Source organism: Macrobrachium rosenbergii, chromosome 10 (assembly GCF_040412425.1).
Source record: "Macrobrachium rosenbergii isolate ZJJX-2024 chromosome 10, ASM4041242v1, whole genome shotgun sequence".
NCBI lineage: Eukaryota > Metazoa > Arthropoda > Malacostraca > Decapoda > Palaemonidae > Macrobrachium > Macrobrachium rosenbergii.
Genome location: NC_089750.1, coordinates 67267207 through 67284706, shown reverse-complemented (window position 1 = coordinate 67284706; position 17500 = coordinate 67267207). Strand labels below are relative to the sequence as shown.

Genomic DNA, 17500 nt, shown 5'->3' with positions numbered 1-17500 from the left:
AGTCCTTACCGACGATGAGAATTGACCAACTATGAAAAAAATTATAATGGGCAAATCGTGTACAGCAAAGTTAATGAGAAAATGAAAAGATGATTAATTTCATTCACAATCCACTTCGGCAATTAAGGGAGTAAAACTGTCACATAATTTTTAAGATGAATATCGAACCTTATAAGATATGAATATATGGCGGTTACATGAGCAGAACTATTCAGATGTGTTTACGTTTGAAAACAGACCCGCAACGAAGCTGCGTCAAGCTTAAGACTTAATTCATAAATGTAAGTATGTACATAAATTATTTTATGAAAAGGAGCAGTCTTTTAATTAGCATAACCACAGCTTTGCTTGAGAAACACGCTAGTTCTCACTGAAAATAAAACGCATACTTCTTTATTACAAATTATAGTTTCTGAATCAAACAAGTACAATTTCTACCTTGAATAACGCCAATCTAGAACCTAAGTTACAACTACAGATTAAATGAAATAAAAACAATACTTTAAATTTAAATATTTAACTTGAACCATGCATAATGCAATTAAAAACGACTAATTCACAGCTAACACTTCACCTGCACTTGAAGTTCTACTTTCAGGGAACGGGGACTTAGGAGTTTCGGAGGTGAAGCATTACACACAACGATAAGCTCGGAATCCTTGTAGCCTCGATAAACCCTACATACAAGATTATCTTCGCGGGTTGCTACGCACCCTTACCGTCACCTTGACATAAATGTTTGGGAGGATTTATGAGACGAACTTCAGAATGAACGAAATATATACACATACACACATACATGTGTAAATATATATATATATATATATATATATATATATATATATATATATATATATATTATATATATATAAATATATATACATTATTTATATATGTATATAATATATATATAATATATATATATATATATATATATATATATATATATATATATATATATATATATATATATATATATATATATATATATATATATATATGAAGTTACACCGACCAGTTCCAGAAGTCTTTAGTTCCTTTTATTATGTAACTGAAACAGTATTCTTAGGCATGATATGGTTCACGCTCTGAAGTTCAGGAGTGCCAATCCAGAAACGCTTATATACATTTATTTAATTTACTCATTCAGGACGCTATCTGCGGTCTTACTCATACTTAGTCTTATCTATACTCAAATTAACCCGTTTATTATTTGAATTTTTGTCCTATCTCTCTCTCTCTCTCTCTCTCTCTCTCTCTCTCTCTCTCTCTCTCTTTCACTAGTATTCTACTCAATGGATGCTTGCAGGGCAACTTTCGTAAACGGCACGAGGGTCATTCTCGTTCTTTACACGAACTTTTCTTTTTTCTTTTTTTTTTACTAAGATTTCCACAGCTTTATTCGCAATCATCTCCAAGAATGTTGAAAATCTGTAATTACAACAAGTATTTACTTTACTGCTAATTCCCACTGCTGAATCGTCTTCAACTTATTTCTACGATATGATTATATAATATGATATGATATGATATGATATATAATATATGATATGATATATATAGATATATATATATATATATATATATATATATATATATATATATATATATATATATATATATATATATATATATATATATATTATATATATATATATATAATATATATATATATATATATATATATATATATATATATATATATATATAAATATATATAATATATATATATATATATATATATATATATATTATATATATATATATATATATATATATATATATATATATATACATACACACACACATAGACGTTTAAGTATCTTACGTGAATTATACATTCAAAATGACGGGAATCCATGCAGATAACGACGTTAAGCGCTCCCCCGTTCTCCTCTCTCTCTCTCAACAGCACCAGTCAATAGTTTCCCGTCAATCATCGTCAACATTATTAATATGATGATATTGACTCAGTTGTTATCCACTCCCCTCCCCTCCCCTCCTCCAGAAGGTGACTCTAAGCTAAAGGCTTTCGCTCCTGTAAGCAGGAGTCACAAGACCCGGACATTATGAGACCTTTAAGATGAGAGAAGATTTGCGCAAGTGAAAGAACAGAAAAAGGCCAGAATTGCACAGAGGCACGTTGCATCGTTCGGCGGTGGAGACAATTTTATACACACACACACACACACACACATATATATATATATACATATACGGTATATATACCAAAATTTCATATGCAGTCGAGCTGAACATCCTAACCGTGATTAAACCATTATGAGATAAAGCCATCATCTGCTGCAAGGTACTAATAATCACCATACCTAAAATACCTCGAAGAATTTCCAGGAAATCTAATGAAGGAGCGAGAAGTGCACCAGTAGTCCCGGGGGCGCACTAACACAGAAGATGATCCATGTGGAATCAAGTTCGATGTTATGGCGCTGCGTGCAAAGCAAAGCCACATGAAGGAGGGGTTGTGTGGGCGTCGCCGAAGGGTTTCCTACGGAGGGGAAAGCTCCCGAAGAGGGGAGAAAGGAATGCAGGGCTGTAAAATACCGATGACGCAATCGATAACGCAGAAGGAAGAAGTTAACAAGTTGACGATGGGGAAGAGGATGAGGGTAGGATCGGGAGTGCGGGAAGTTGCCGTACTTAAAACATTCTTGGAGATAAGTAAAAAAGATTAACTGATGAGTCACAGTTGCGTAAATAAGAAGGGACAGAGTTCAAACGAGAAAGATGGCTCTAGCAATTGTGTGAGTCATAGTGGCGGGCAAAATAGAGGGAGGCTTTATATTAGTTAATCAAAACTACAGTTAAAGACAAACAACTCTAACGATTGCAAGGATTCTGACTGACAGCTGATTCACAAAACCGCTTCCAAGCAAACAAACTGAGCCTAATAAAGCACGCAGGCACTCATACGTGGACATAAACATGCTCATCGCAGACGCATATACGAATAGACACTGCACATACTTGATTAAGATACCCTTGAATCATACCCTTCTCATACTTCTTATCTAAGTGGGTCTGGGTCTTCCAATCTTCTGGTGCCCTGAGGAACCCAGCTGACGCTAACACATGCTATTCTCCCTGGGGTTGTGCGAATGACGTGTTCAAGCCATCTACAGATCTCAATCTTTACTTCCTCTTCTACATATTGTTCAAACCATCAAACATTTGCCAGTTAAAATATTTTAAGATTACTAAAATGAAAACAAAAACATTAGGCAATAAAATTGTCAACTGATTGAAAATATGTAAAATTAATAATTCAGAGCGATCATCAACAAAGTCAGCAAAATAATTTGAAAAATTCAAATAATATTTACGGCACAGTACCTCAAAGTTTTCACATCTTTACACCTGATCCAATACAGCGATTTGAGAGAGAGAGAGAGAGAGAGAGAGAGAGAGAGAGAGAGAGAGAGAGAGAGAGAGAGAGAGAGAGAGAATATTTGGGAAGTCTGTTGTCTCTCACAACATCCGGATCGAGGACAACCGCATGTTATAAGACCTTCATTTAGCAACAAGGTCGAAGGTAACGGTTCTAAAAATCCCTCCAAGGACGAACAGTTCATGACAGATCTAAATGGAAGACCTTCGATAGATATTGGCAGTTTCCTAAGGCACGACGACTTGCGAATATTACATGCAACCTTTTTCTCGCGAAAATAAAATGATCACCGTATCTGTTACTATGTTATTCCGGCAGTGCTGTTAACAATATTATAACACGGTACTTCATCATGCATCTGTAAATATGTAAATTATATATATATATATATATATATATATATATATATATATATATATATATATATATATATATATATATATAAAGTGCGTGTATGTGTATTCCGAAAGTGCTGTTAACATTATTATGATAACGTACTGATCAAAATCATGTGTATATATATATATATATATATATATATATATATATATATATATATATATATATATATATATATATATATGTACATACATATACATGAATATAGACATATATATATATATATGGATTAATCTCGAATATGTATATATACACATATAGGCTATATCGTAATGTATATATATAGACATATATTCGAGATTAATCCATTTCCTTAAACTGAAAGCAACGGAAGCAATTTACCATGTTACTGGCAAACTGTAGTACACGAAAGACGAAAATCAACGTCGAGGCAACGCACAGCATGATCCCCAAAAAATCCAGTGCCCTTGGAAATTCCAACAAAGAATGCAATTACATTACCACTCAAGGCATTGCCATATAACAATACAGCACACCCCTAAACCAAACATTTCTTTGCAAAGAAATAAGCAATGCAGTATGCGCGGTTTCACCACGAAGGGATAAGGATTACCTTGGCAATACCCTACTGTCCGTAATCATGAATGATGGAATATATTCTTACAGAACGTCTAACTGTGCCCTTGCAGAGGAGAGAGAGAGAGAGAGAGAGAGAGAGAGAGAGAGAGAGAGAGAGAGAGAGAGAGAGAGAGAGAGAATAGATGTCCATCATTTTTTGCTTTCTCCCCCAGGAAAAGCAACGTCACCCGTGGGTTTCACTCTTTTCCTTGAAACCTAAGGCCATCTGTGACATCAGACGTACGTGTGATAAGATATCCTCTTGGGAGATACATTTTGTGAGGCTGTTATCTACTATACTTCCTCTTGAGACAACTGCGAATAACAGTAGCAACACTAACAATGTAAGTGAAAAGACCGAAATATGCAGATTAACACTTCCAGAGGAAATTCACAGCCTGTTTCTCTTATTGCAATATGAAGCAGAAACGTTCTCCCACTGTGCAACTGTCTTGTACCTTTCCACTGTTATCCACTTTCCTTCTGCCATGGCTCTAGATCCAAAGAGTAACTGGTATTATTTAGATCTTTCCTTTAAGAGACGCCAACTCGAGTGCTGCAGCCCGCATCTGTGAAACCCATACACAAACATACACACACACATGCACCAACAAAAAAAAACTTAAAACGTGATGACAAAGACACCATCATCATCAGCATGCACAAAGGCAAGTGTAATAACAATGCTGCTAATACTTGTGAAAACATTCACATGAAAAGAGCATTAATATGTAGTGTAAGGTTACAAATATGAGTCACAGGATCAGTAATGAAGTCACGGAAGATTACCAAGTCTGTGCTGTTGGTAGCACATACATACATACAGTACATACATACACACTTACGTGGCATAGTGTGTCCGTATTTGTGCCTGCGTTTTTTACAATGGATTTTCCCCTAAAAAAGGATGCTACATAATGTGTTATTCCTCAGTATCTAAGCATTCATATTTCTGGATGCGGTGGTTATAGCCCTATCCCCTACCCAAGCGGTCACCTAACCAATTACTGACCAGACCAAACTTTATACTCTATATATCACGAAGACTCAAACTAGAAAAGGAGCTCGCTGAGCGTAGCATAAGTTTGAGAGAGAGAGAGAGAGAGAGAGAGAGAGAGAGAGAGAGAGAATCAATCAATTACTATTCTATCCATTTCTATGGGCCTTTTTTCCATGGCCTCTCTCGATGTCGTCTCACATCTCTGCCGATGACTAAACTCTTTAAGACGAAGGTTTAGAGCCTGTCAATCAACCAATTCTATTCAATCAGCGGCCTTTCGTTCACCTTTTATTCAATCGTCAAAACTTTCAAGCCTGCCTTTCTTACCATTCAGTGCAGTCTCGTCTTTTCCAGCAAGGGTAAATTATACATTTTTCTTGGATCTTAAAATAAACTTCATATTCTCTCTCTCTCTCTCTCTCTCTCTCTCTCTCTCTCTCTCTCTCTCTCTCTCTCTCTTTCTCCATATATTATATATATACTGTATGTGTGTATTTATATGTATATTTATACACACACACACACGTTTATATAAACATATACTGTAGTGTGTATGAGAGAGAGAGAGAGAGAGAGAGAGAGAGAGAGAGAGAGAGAGAGAGAGAGAGAGAGAGAGAGACTCTGTTTCCATTCGAAGACAGAAGACAGACTTATCATCTACGAGTTCAGTTCAATGGGGCGGTGTATTCAACCAAAAGAAAAAGAAAGCTGAGGGGACAACAAAAGGTAGACATCTTCTTCTTTTTCTCATCTCTCCTTAACATATCCAGCGGACCAACGTCGTCTTCAAAATCTCCACATCACGGCATGAACGGCTGAATGTGTATTTGTGCACACGCACTTACATACGTACATGCATATGACATGCACACACACACCCACACATATATATATATAGATGTATATATATACATATATATATATATATATGCACATATTCGTGCATGGGAAAACTTGCCCAATAAACCATTATATTTTACTGTCTTCAGCAAATAACTTTCTCAGTATTTATCACAAAATATTCGATAAAATTCTGAGAGAGAGAGAGAGAGAGAGAGAGAGAGAGAGAGAGAGAGAGAGAGAGAGAGAGAGAGAGAGAGAGAGAGAGAGAAATGATTCACTCGTGAAAATGCTGGGGTCAACTCCAGTGTAACCAAATCTGCCTTAAAAATAGAGGCCACATATCACGTGGCCTTTGGCCTGTACGAAGTGAAATTCGCCGATTCCTGGAAGGAAAAATAATGACGTAGTTTCCCGGCACTGTACGATAAAAAGGGAGAAAAAATTACAATATAAAAGACGTGAGTGACAAAGGCTTCGTCGTCCTAGAAAAATATAATATTTAAAACTACGTATGTTATTGTTGTAAGGAGAGAGTACAATACAACAATGATGAATAACCTGGGCATATCTACCATATACAATTGCAATTCTCCTTTTATGTTATATGTTATGACACCCAAATACAATACACTGAATAACATTTATTACCATCAGTTACCCCCAAAAATAATCAAGTATTAAAATTTGGGGCCATTTCCAGAATGTAAATAGATACAGGTACTATCCCTTTTTATTCGAGTTCCCTTTCCTTTTCTATATGTAAATATATAATTGGGGTAACTTACCTTCATCCTATTTTCAATACTGACCCTTCTCTATATGTCATGTGAGCTTAAGTAACTTAGACTGGCATGAAGGAAAATCACCCATACTTTCGTATAGAAATATTTTTCAGACGTAACAAAATCTCTAACCACTGAGCTCAGGGTTAAACATGGGCTATCCTTACGGTCTTGATGTTTAAGATAAAAGGGAAAGGAATTTCATTCTTGAAGCGAATATACACGAGAGGGATCTGTGTTTACTGTTTATCTTATCTTGTTAAAGGATTCGTCGATCCTACATTATTAAAACAGTTTAACCAGGCCACTGAGCTGACTATCAGCTCTCACAGGACTGGCCAACTTACTACTACTGTTGATTGCAGTTGCATTTATCAACATTAATAAGAATTATTTCCAACGAACATCAGTAACCGCATCACTGCCAGCAGCGCTTCAACAGCTGGGAAATAATGAACTTCTGCAACTAGGCCTACTCCAGCGGCTCCAGCGGAGGTTTGAGTACTGAAATCCTCGAACATCTTATGCTTCGTATACTCATATCTATAAAAATGTTAACGAAATGATAATTATAATAATAACTTGGTCTATCGTTTGTTTCCTACACTTCAACAAGGCTTCAATTCTGGTGCCAGGAGAAGCTTAAAAGACCTCTGACACCTCTGACGGAAAAATAAAATTTCTTGAAATGGGTATAGGATCTCTAATGTCTAAAACTTGAATGAGTTTTCTTGGAACATACTACATCTCCACTTCACACGGGTACTTTCAAGTTACCGCCCACTAACTTGGTAAATTTCAATAAAAAAACATTCATTCATTCAGAAAAAAAAAAAAAACGAAAATGCGTCGATGTTTTATGCTTGCAACTTGAATTAGGGCAGCTTTATGCTAACAAAGAATAAATTGACAAGCTACAACAGCTGAGACGAAAAACTATTATAAAGTATACTTCTTACTTTAAGCGCCATAACAGTAACAACCTTGACAATTAAATTCAGAATCGAAGAGAAATTTGGTGGGGAAATCTACTTCACGTTCAGTGAAGCTGCGGTGAAAAAAAAAAAAATAAAAACTTCCAGGAAAAAACAGGAAAAAAATATTAACGAAATGCAGTTACATTTACCCTCAAGCCGTTCATTCACCACACCGGAGGAAAAAAAGAGGGGGGAGGAGGGAAGGGGGGAGGTGGATGTTATGCCTGCAAGCGCATAATGGACATGACACTCCCAAAGGGTGACTGACTACCTCCCTGTGATCGCTATCGTAACAGCTTTTCGTGTCCTAAGGGGATGGGGCTTGGACTTGAGCACCTGGGGGCATGCTGTAATAAAAACGGCAGAGTTCATCCATCTCTCTCTCTCTCTCTCTCTCTCTCTCTCTCTCTCAGAAAAATTAAGACAAAACGACCTCCAATCTCTGACGAAAAATTTAGTAAACGATCTCTCTCTCTCTCTCTCTCTCTCTCTCTCTCTCTCTCTCTCTCTCTCTCTCTCTCTGTGGAAAACCAAACACCATCTGGGATCTTTAATGACAATCGTTGGTGTCAGAAAAATCTCTCTCTCTCTCTCTCTCTCTCTCTCTCTCTCTCTCACACACACACACACACACAGGTCGCTAAAGAAGCTACTTCCGTGACACACCGTAACAGGCTGGCATATATCTAAAAGCACTTTGTTAAAACAAATACCGTCACACTCGCACCATTACCTACAAGTAAGAGGAAGTCTATACATTACTTTAAAAAGAGGCCACTTAGACACGTTAACACCAACATTCCGTTCCAACGCCAATGATTCGTGGCAGTGTTTACCAAACCCATTCTCTGAACTTGTACTGGCTCGCACACAGGGCAAATGTCATGATGTTCTTTGTTATTATTATTTTATTCACACTCCTGTCATTATGTTCCATATTCGCGTTAATATAAAAATATTCTAGAACGTGTTCTTTCATACGTCATTCATGTCTTATCACTAATCGTATATTTACATCAAACTGAATAAGTATAGGCCTATATATTTTTCCTATTTTATAGCAAATAAGACAAATTTAATGATGTTTTACACACACACACACACACACGTATGTGTGTATATATATATATATATATATATATATATATATATATAATTTATATTTATATACAGTATATTATATATATTATATATATGGAATATCCGTGACTGTGCGTCTGCGTGCGCGCGCTTTTCAATCCGACATTCCTCGTACTTTCAAAACTGCCCTATCTTGAACAAAGATAGACCGACTGATATAACGCGAAGTTGTTTACTACAGGTAGACTACATTAGAATAATCTTAGCTGGGCACAAGGCCCAACGAGTTAAGCAGTAAATCAGCTTCACCCACTCTCACCTGAGGTCTACTACGCCTATCCACGTCTAGATTATCATCTAAGCCTATTTACTAAGAGGGTTTTACTAGTCGCAACGCAAGAATGTTGTGGCATTAACAAGTTTTGCCTCATGCACAACAACGTCAACTTATCATTCCTACCACTCTAACACATTAATGATGATGATAACTATACCCTTTCACTTTGTATTCACATTATAAGACATTATTTACAAAAACTAAAATAGTGATAATTCTAGATTATTGTGATTTCCTCACTAAAGATAATTGCCAACTAAACCACAAAAACTCAAACCTTTTAACTGCAATTTATTAAACTTAACTGGAACAGCTAACCTTCTACGTTCTTCAATTTTCGATAGAAACTTTGATATATATCTGCAATAGTTAAGCCCTATCTTCATTGACATGTTACTATGCGAAATTTATACACATTTAACACAAACGAACACACATACACACATTATACATACATTATATATATAACATTTAATAGACACATATATATATAAACCTTGTGATATTGTATGTCGATGTAGTAAATGTAAATACTTTAAGGTATATCTTGTATCTTCAGAAACCATTAAGCCCTTCATATAAGTTTAACCACAGTTCTTTAAAATGCTTGGAGAAACTAACGTATTAAATGCTTCCCATTTCTCTGCAAACATATGAACGAGGCAATCTCCGTCCTCAACAACAAACCATAAAACAAGGCGAAGAAAGTTCATAAAAATCTCCGGTTTACCACAAATCACTCCAATTCACCGTAACAACGTTATGTGCTATGATAAAACCACAGTGAAATACCGCGCAATAGCCAAAAGCTCATTTTCAAACGAAAGTGAAGTTTAATAAATAAACGAAATAAAATTGTGTTTCATAAGGCTAGTTCAACAACTAAAAACACACGCAATAACCCTGACCTTTCTTAAACAACTTGATTGCCATAAAGCTAGTTGTAATTCACGGTCATTCTAGACGGTGGTGTAATCTATTCACATTACGTGCAATCATTCCATCCCTTCGAGGGATAACTGGTCTAAAATCATAACATGGAAGATTAACCTAACGGGTTATGTTATAAGTGTATTATGTGTATCAGAATGATTGAGAGAGGGAAGGGAGGGATTATTGTTAACTAGAGATAGGAAAAAACTGTTTTGCAAAATGCAGGTCACCCAAGTTGGAGAGATTTCATGTACACTTAGACTGCGAGGTTTTCTTCTCGTTTTTAAATCAGATTAAAAAAAGAACTCTCTACGCGTAATGCCAATTTTCACAAGGGTGCAATAAAAGATACTGCACTAAAAACAGCAATGTTCAAATAGTACCACAGCTAATAATACTTCCATCAACAGTAGGAAAACCTCGTGCACCAAGTTCACGTGCTTGCGAATGAATGAAAATCTAACCAGAAGATAGCAGGAGGTGACTTTGGGCATTCTTGACCCAGAATCCGATTCCATACCTTGCAACTCTGCGTTCCAGCTAGACACACACACCTGCCCCCTCCATCCCGAACAGACCCAACCGGCAGAGAGTCTCTAACAGCGAAATTTCTCAGCCTTCCCTGAACCCCTTACCATGGGTGTCTCCCACTACCCAACAGTCTCAAGAACCTGCCTATAACCCCACAAAAGAAGAAGAGGAAGAACCAAGTCCATTACGTCTCCCACAAAAACTAGTGGCGGTTCGCCGATAAAGTATGCCTATGGACCTGCTGCTCCCTCTATTAGTGCGGTTATTTCAAAACCTCCAGAGAGCAACGGCAGATAGCGGTGTCGTTATAAATCACGGAAGAACAGAGCTCATCTCTCTCACGCGGCCATCTGGTGGTGGTCTTGGAAAGATACAACTATGTTCAGCTTACAAGTTTCAAAAGACAAAATACCAGTATAAACAAACATTAGATTTCCGGTAAAGGATAAATCTTTAATTCATCTTCATCATTTCATCTTCCCGATTTGCCATAATGGTCAACCAAATTCTTAAGCTCAATTCTCTGAGCACAGAAGTGGAAAAAATCAAACTTCCTTAAGAGAAAATCAGAAAAACTTCTAGAACACTAAAGGAAAATACAGACAGACGTCAAATGTGTTGCAGTCCAATTTATTACTGCATGCCTCAGAGCCTGTAGGTCGTGAGAGCCGTCATCGAATGATCAAACATCACCCCCGGTCTCGTGATCAATCACTTTACATTAGAGAGAGATTGAATTCTTTTCCCCACACGCACCGAGCTATGTAACACTTGTTCTTCATACAAATAAGTGTGACATAACACAGACCAGGAAAGGAGTCGTGAAACATATCAAAATGTTCTCTAAAAGGGACCCACAACAATGTTGTGACACGTCAACAAATGTAAATGTGGAAGAATATCAAAATGAAAGGAGTCATCTAAACCTCGTACGAAATACATCATTACACCTAGTTCGCATTATACCAGCACGGACTCTAGCTCTTAAATCATACGAATTACAAATTGATGATGCAAACCTGAATATCAAGCTACTTCAAACTGGGTCACATGAACACGTCAGACAAACCGTGAGAACGTCAGGTTTCCGAAGAAACAAAAAATAAAATTATAAAAATCATAACAGCAGAAAAGTTTATGCAATAGACAAATCCCTCGGCAACTTTCCGACCCAACCCATGACAGAAGGCACTCAAGACCATTAATTAAGAACGATAAAAGAAATTAGAGTTATGGCATATATCACATGACTGGTAGTGACGGGATTCGACGGGAATTTTGAGTTCCATAATAATAAATGGACTCACTGTTGTTTAAGAAAAGTGAGAAACGTCCACGGAAGGGCAAACCTAAATAATAATAATAATAATAATAATAATAATAATAATAATAATAATAATAATAATAATAATAATAATAATAATAATAATAATATAGTAGTAGTGGTAGTAGTAGTAGTATCACAAAGGAGATTATATTTAGTGTGTGCATACTGTACTTAAATTATATTTAGGTCTATATATTATAGATACATATAATCAACCAGTTCTCTCCAAGGGAAACCGCCTCCAGTAGAACTAATTCTCACTAAGTACTCGCTTACCTTCCACATGTCCGCCACCCACCCCCACCCCACCCATAACTCCCTTTTCTACTAGGCTCTTTTCATGCGGAAAAACACTGCCATACCTAACTTTAACAAAGGCAATCTAATATTACAAACTTGTACACCGTGCAAAGATATGAAACTGAAAGAATTATGTAACCCATTTCTCCATCAATGCCTCGAAATTTTAGGCCAAATGCTTTCACATCTCATACAACGTGAACTTACGTGTTCGAGCAGTTTGAAATGAATCGCTGTCAGCCCATTGTTTCAGCCGAAATCCAATGCATTATCTGGGCATTTCTCGAAAGCCTTATGATGCAATCATGCAACCACAGAACAATAGCATACCATGACTACTGTGCAAGCATGATACTGTCTCGATTATAACGTTGAGGGACACACAATCTTCTCTTGCCGCAAAATAATTTTCTGTTAACTATACTTTAGTAGAGATAATCCCAAATACGTCGGGTTTAAAGGTCGGATTTCTGGTAGTTTCCTGGTTCAGAACGAAAAAAAAATCTTCAATATGGGCACAAAACCTTGGCAAACTGCACCACCTTACATAATAAGGGACCACGACCCACTCGTTGGATATGTACAAACAGCCAGAAAAGTCACTTACAAATCATTTGACTTAATATAATTACTTAGGTGATATCTTTAGGGCCTTTACAACAATCGACAGAATAGCTGTAACGAAAACGGCAAACCTTAATTAATCTGAAAAAAAATGTATATACGAAAGCAACACAAAAAGGCAGCAACAGTAACAAAGACGTAAAAATAAATTACGGTAAAACACAGCCTAAACAAGAACTCAAGGTAGGCAAGGTAGCATCAAAATGACGCTGTAGGCGTGAACTACCTTTCATGGGATGGTTGCAATCAAACAGTGGTTTACACACCTGGTATAGTACAAGGAAATGGGATCTTTCAGCGGTGGCGATAAGAGAGAGAGTGGAATGGTTTTTAAGGAACCAAAGTTAATCTTTGCTATTCCATAAATTCCGTAAATATTACACGAAAGGACAACAAATTAATAATCACACGTGAACTTTGTATACAAAAGGAACTAAATGCGTTAAAAATATACTGTATATATTTGAGAGGTAAATTGAAAATCCCTTTAGCATTAGCAGTAAAATATTAGGTGAGCTCAAGTCTGAATTCTCTGTACACGAACTGGACAGTACAACAGACGTTTAAGAAACGACCATTTAAGAGGTCTGAAACTGTCTCGTAACAGGACCATTAGCCATCCACGGAACTAAAACAGGAGACTGCGAGGAATGCTCTAAAATCATTATACTTATTAAAATACTGGCAGTGAATATTAAAAACCAAGCTCATTTGCATAAACTTTGTTACCCACACCAGGGATTCCAGTAATATTCTCCGAACTCTCACCACAGATATTCATATTCTCTCTCTCTCTCTCTCTCTCTCTCTCCAGATTCGATCTCTCATCTTATCTCACTTCCTGCCAAGAAAACCACAGTAGCCACGGTGGTGGTCCTACAGAATCATTATCATGTGCTTAGGCAGTGTAATGTACATCTCTAACCATATATAATTACAACATTCATCCAGAAAAATGGCATACTAATGCGTGATATATATATATATATATATATATATATATATATATATATATATATATATATATATATATATATATATATATATATGTGTGTGTGTATATATATATGTATTTATATGTATATCAGAAAACTTTAATATGGAAATATTTCGGACCTTTATTTACTTCATCGTAGAGTCGTAGACCGAGACTAAGGGGGGAAAAAACGCAGGCTGACATATGCTATTTCCTTCATAAAAAACTAAAGCCTACAATTACCTGAGGGTTTTTCTCCTTTAACATTCTCGTATATCATGGTCAAACAACCGCTACATCCCTGAACTGTAAAAGTATATTTATAGCTTCAAAAAATGGTACGCAAGCAAAGTAAAACATAACACAGTTGAAAGTTATTAATATGTATGTAATCATAAAAACACCAACAAGCCCAGTAACGAGTCAGTCTTCGCTAAAACAGATTTGGTTGTGTATGAACGTATGTGTGTATATGTTTACACAGAAACATCCCTGACAAGAAACCAAGGCTAGTCAATACTCGTCAAAACCCGTTAGGATACACTCCGAATTTTTAGGACTGAAATGTTGACAATCGGCATTTTCAAGAACGTTGCCATCAAGTTGACTCATCTTATTAGGAACTTAGAAATATGTTTACTATCAAATTTTAGTCACCTTCTGAAATGTTATTTTTCACCAATCTCACGCTTTCACTAATAAAGTGTGGATACTGACAAGTTGTTATTACATTCACTCTTTACAACGTTAATTACAACAATGACGGTAATAACCGTTCTTGTTTTAACCATTATCGGTCAATGCACTACGGAAAGCCAACAGCAAAGATAGCAACAATTGAAAGGGCTCGTAGAGATGTGAGTTTAATCTATCAACGAACGTGTTAAGAATTCCATCTATCAAAGAATGTATAAATTAAGGTGAAAAACGTGATTGCTACAACTCCTTATCTGCCTAAACACCCCGTTTATCGGAAAATCGTAGGCTACACTATGTCATTTCATTTTGGAGGCAATCCGGATTCAGTATAAGGAAATGCGTTATGGTCAACCTCCGAGAATAATATCCTGCTTTCAATTGTTAAAAAAAAAAAAAACAAAGATAAAAAAAAGTCATCCATGATGATAACATTTAATGACGGACTTCCAGGCCGGTTTGTTCGGAAGACTCTAAGGTAAATAAACTCCGGACGTCAAACCAGTACGTCTTTCCGCGCCATTTCATTTAAAGCTGAATAGCGTTAGCTACAAAATGTGAATCTTAAAAAGTCTCAATAGTACAGTCATATGGTTTTGCTAAACCGAAAAAAAATTAATCATAGGCTCCACATTGACTTGGAATTGATTTGGAATTAAAATCTGAGACTGATTGGGCTTGATGATGCCCTACCAATCTGACCATTATGCACCATCCATAATTTTTCCTAATGCGAGTACTAACATAAAATTGAATTCAACTACCTCATAACATTATATATATATATATATATATATATATATATATATATATATATATATATATATATATATATATATATATATATATAATTATATAGGTAGACAGACAGATAGATAACTCATTAGCGTGAGAAAAAAGCAATTATTGCTCGATCAAAAGTTACAAAAACTAACTTAATAACAACTCTATGAAAAACTAGGTTACAAATTATCAAATAACTTGTAGGACCTTCATATGGAATACTGCATATCATTTCTATCATCCATACGTTATGGATGATAACCTATGCCAGTTTTTGAAAGATCGGTTCGGTAGGCCTAGTGTCTGTTACAGCATTCCTGCCACCTCACAAACTGGACTATTTAACACTTACTGGTAATCATGGTTATTTGCAAAGTAAAATCATATGCCTGAAATGTTCATTGCAAAACTTCAGTCTCACATACCATTGTTACACACATCCTAGATTAGGTCCAAAGTTGGCTTTGGCTGGTTTAGGTCAATTAGGCACCGTTCTTTTGACTTAGGCCTACCATACAGTTTTAGTTTCCTATTATTTATTACGAAAATCACTTTATAATTGTCTAACGATCAGTGCTTGCACTCGAGTTTCACAAAGTTTATTTGCAAGTTGTCCTTGGTTTTCAAGTGATCAAAATAACCACAATAATAATAATCAAGGAAAGTGAAATAGGCTTAGGCCTGAAAGGAACTAGGCCTACAGCAATGCAATTGCAAATTAGACCTAGTCACAAATTACGAATTACTTACCTGTGACAATCTAATTAGGACGCCTGGTGGCTTTCTCTTGACAGATAATCGCCAATTATTTCTGATAGTTTCACCGAAATTTAAGATCACAGCCTTAGGATCATAACTGCAGTCAGAACGGAGTACCAATAATCAGGCGAACCAAAAATATTTTCACAGTAATTGCGGCTAATAAATTTAACGTATCTCGTTAACGCAGGAGTCACGGTACTCAAATGTCAAGTCCAAATCACAACAAAAATTTGTCAAGTTTGTTGACATAAAAACACAAACAGAGGAAAGCACACTAATGCAGAACAACAAGAATTTTAAAGGAATTCCATATCCTTTAATTCGCACGGACAATGTACCTTCGTTGCACTTCGGTTTATTAATCTTTTCTACGATACTGTCAGGAGAATTAAATCACTACAACGCACCTGTCGACTTATTTTTCAGTGGAAAATCACAATCAATCAACACACTGATAAACAAGGGATGAAATAAAGCGATTAAGTAGCGGAAGAGGAAGAGAGCGAGGAAGCGCTGTGGTTTGTTTGGTTGAAGATAGTGTTGTGAGCCTCGTCTAGTCGGTTACCCTGGAGACCTGGGCCATGTGCTGCTAGAGCACGGCTAAATGTTGACGTTCGTTTTTACAAAAATGCTACAATTATTCGGCAATGCCGATAATTTTATTTAAAATAATTTTATGAATTAGTATAATTTAATTAATAAAATGGCCAAACAAAAGTAATTACGCCATGAGATCTACTGAAAATCTGAATTGAAACTTTAAACCTTACCACAAACTATACGACAGCCCTTTTCTCAGTGACGTAAGAAAAATACGCTAGAAAGCATCTTGCGAGACGTTCAAGAAAAGCAAGCCAATAAAACATTAAAATCAATCTGTTCTATATATGTTAGGCTCTTGTTACAGATAATACTAAAACAGATTTTAGCAGAACATGGCGAAGAAGAATGAAGTTATCTCTCACACAGACAACCGTGTTACCTTTTTCTTTTAACTGTCTTTACCGGCAACGTCGTTAGCCTAAGACTAATGTGGAATTATGTGGTAAATAACCACATAGTTCATCTGTGGGAGAATCATTAGTGTGATGAACACAAAAGTTTCCCTGTTTATACACCATAACGTACGAGCGTGGAAGGGTTACATTATGTAAAGAGGCATTGT

General features: G+C 36.1%; 1 protein-coding gene across 13 annotated transcripts in view; it reads right to left on the bottom strand.

The window, feature by feature from the left end:
• Positions 1 to 16890, bottom strand: part of LOC136842768 (rho guanine nucleotide exchange factor 33-like) — a 161820-nt gene extending 144930 nt beyond the window's left edge. For 7 of the 13 annotated variants that reach the window (XM_067110576.1, XM_067110578.1, XM_067110577.1 and 4 more), the window contains exon 1: positions 16743 to 16888. The gene's annotated coding sequence lies outside the window, so the exon portion shown is untranslated. Of the gene's footprint in view, positions 1 to 16323 lie in introns of all 13 variants that reach the window. The other 6 variants (XM_067110570.1, XM_067110569.1, XM_067110575.1 and 3 more) reach the window with 3 other exon arrangements.
• Between the last annotated feature and the right edge of the window lie 610 nt (positions 16891 to 17500).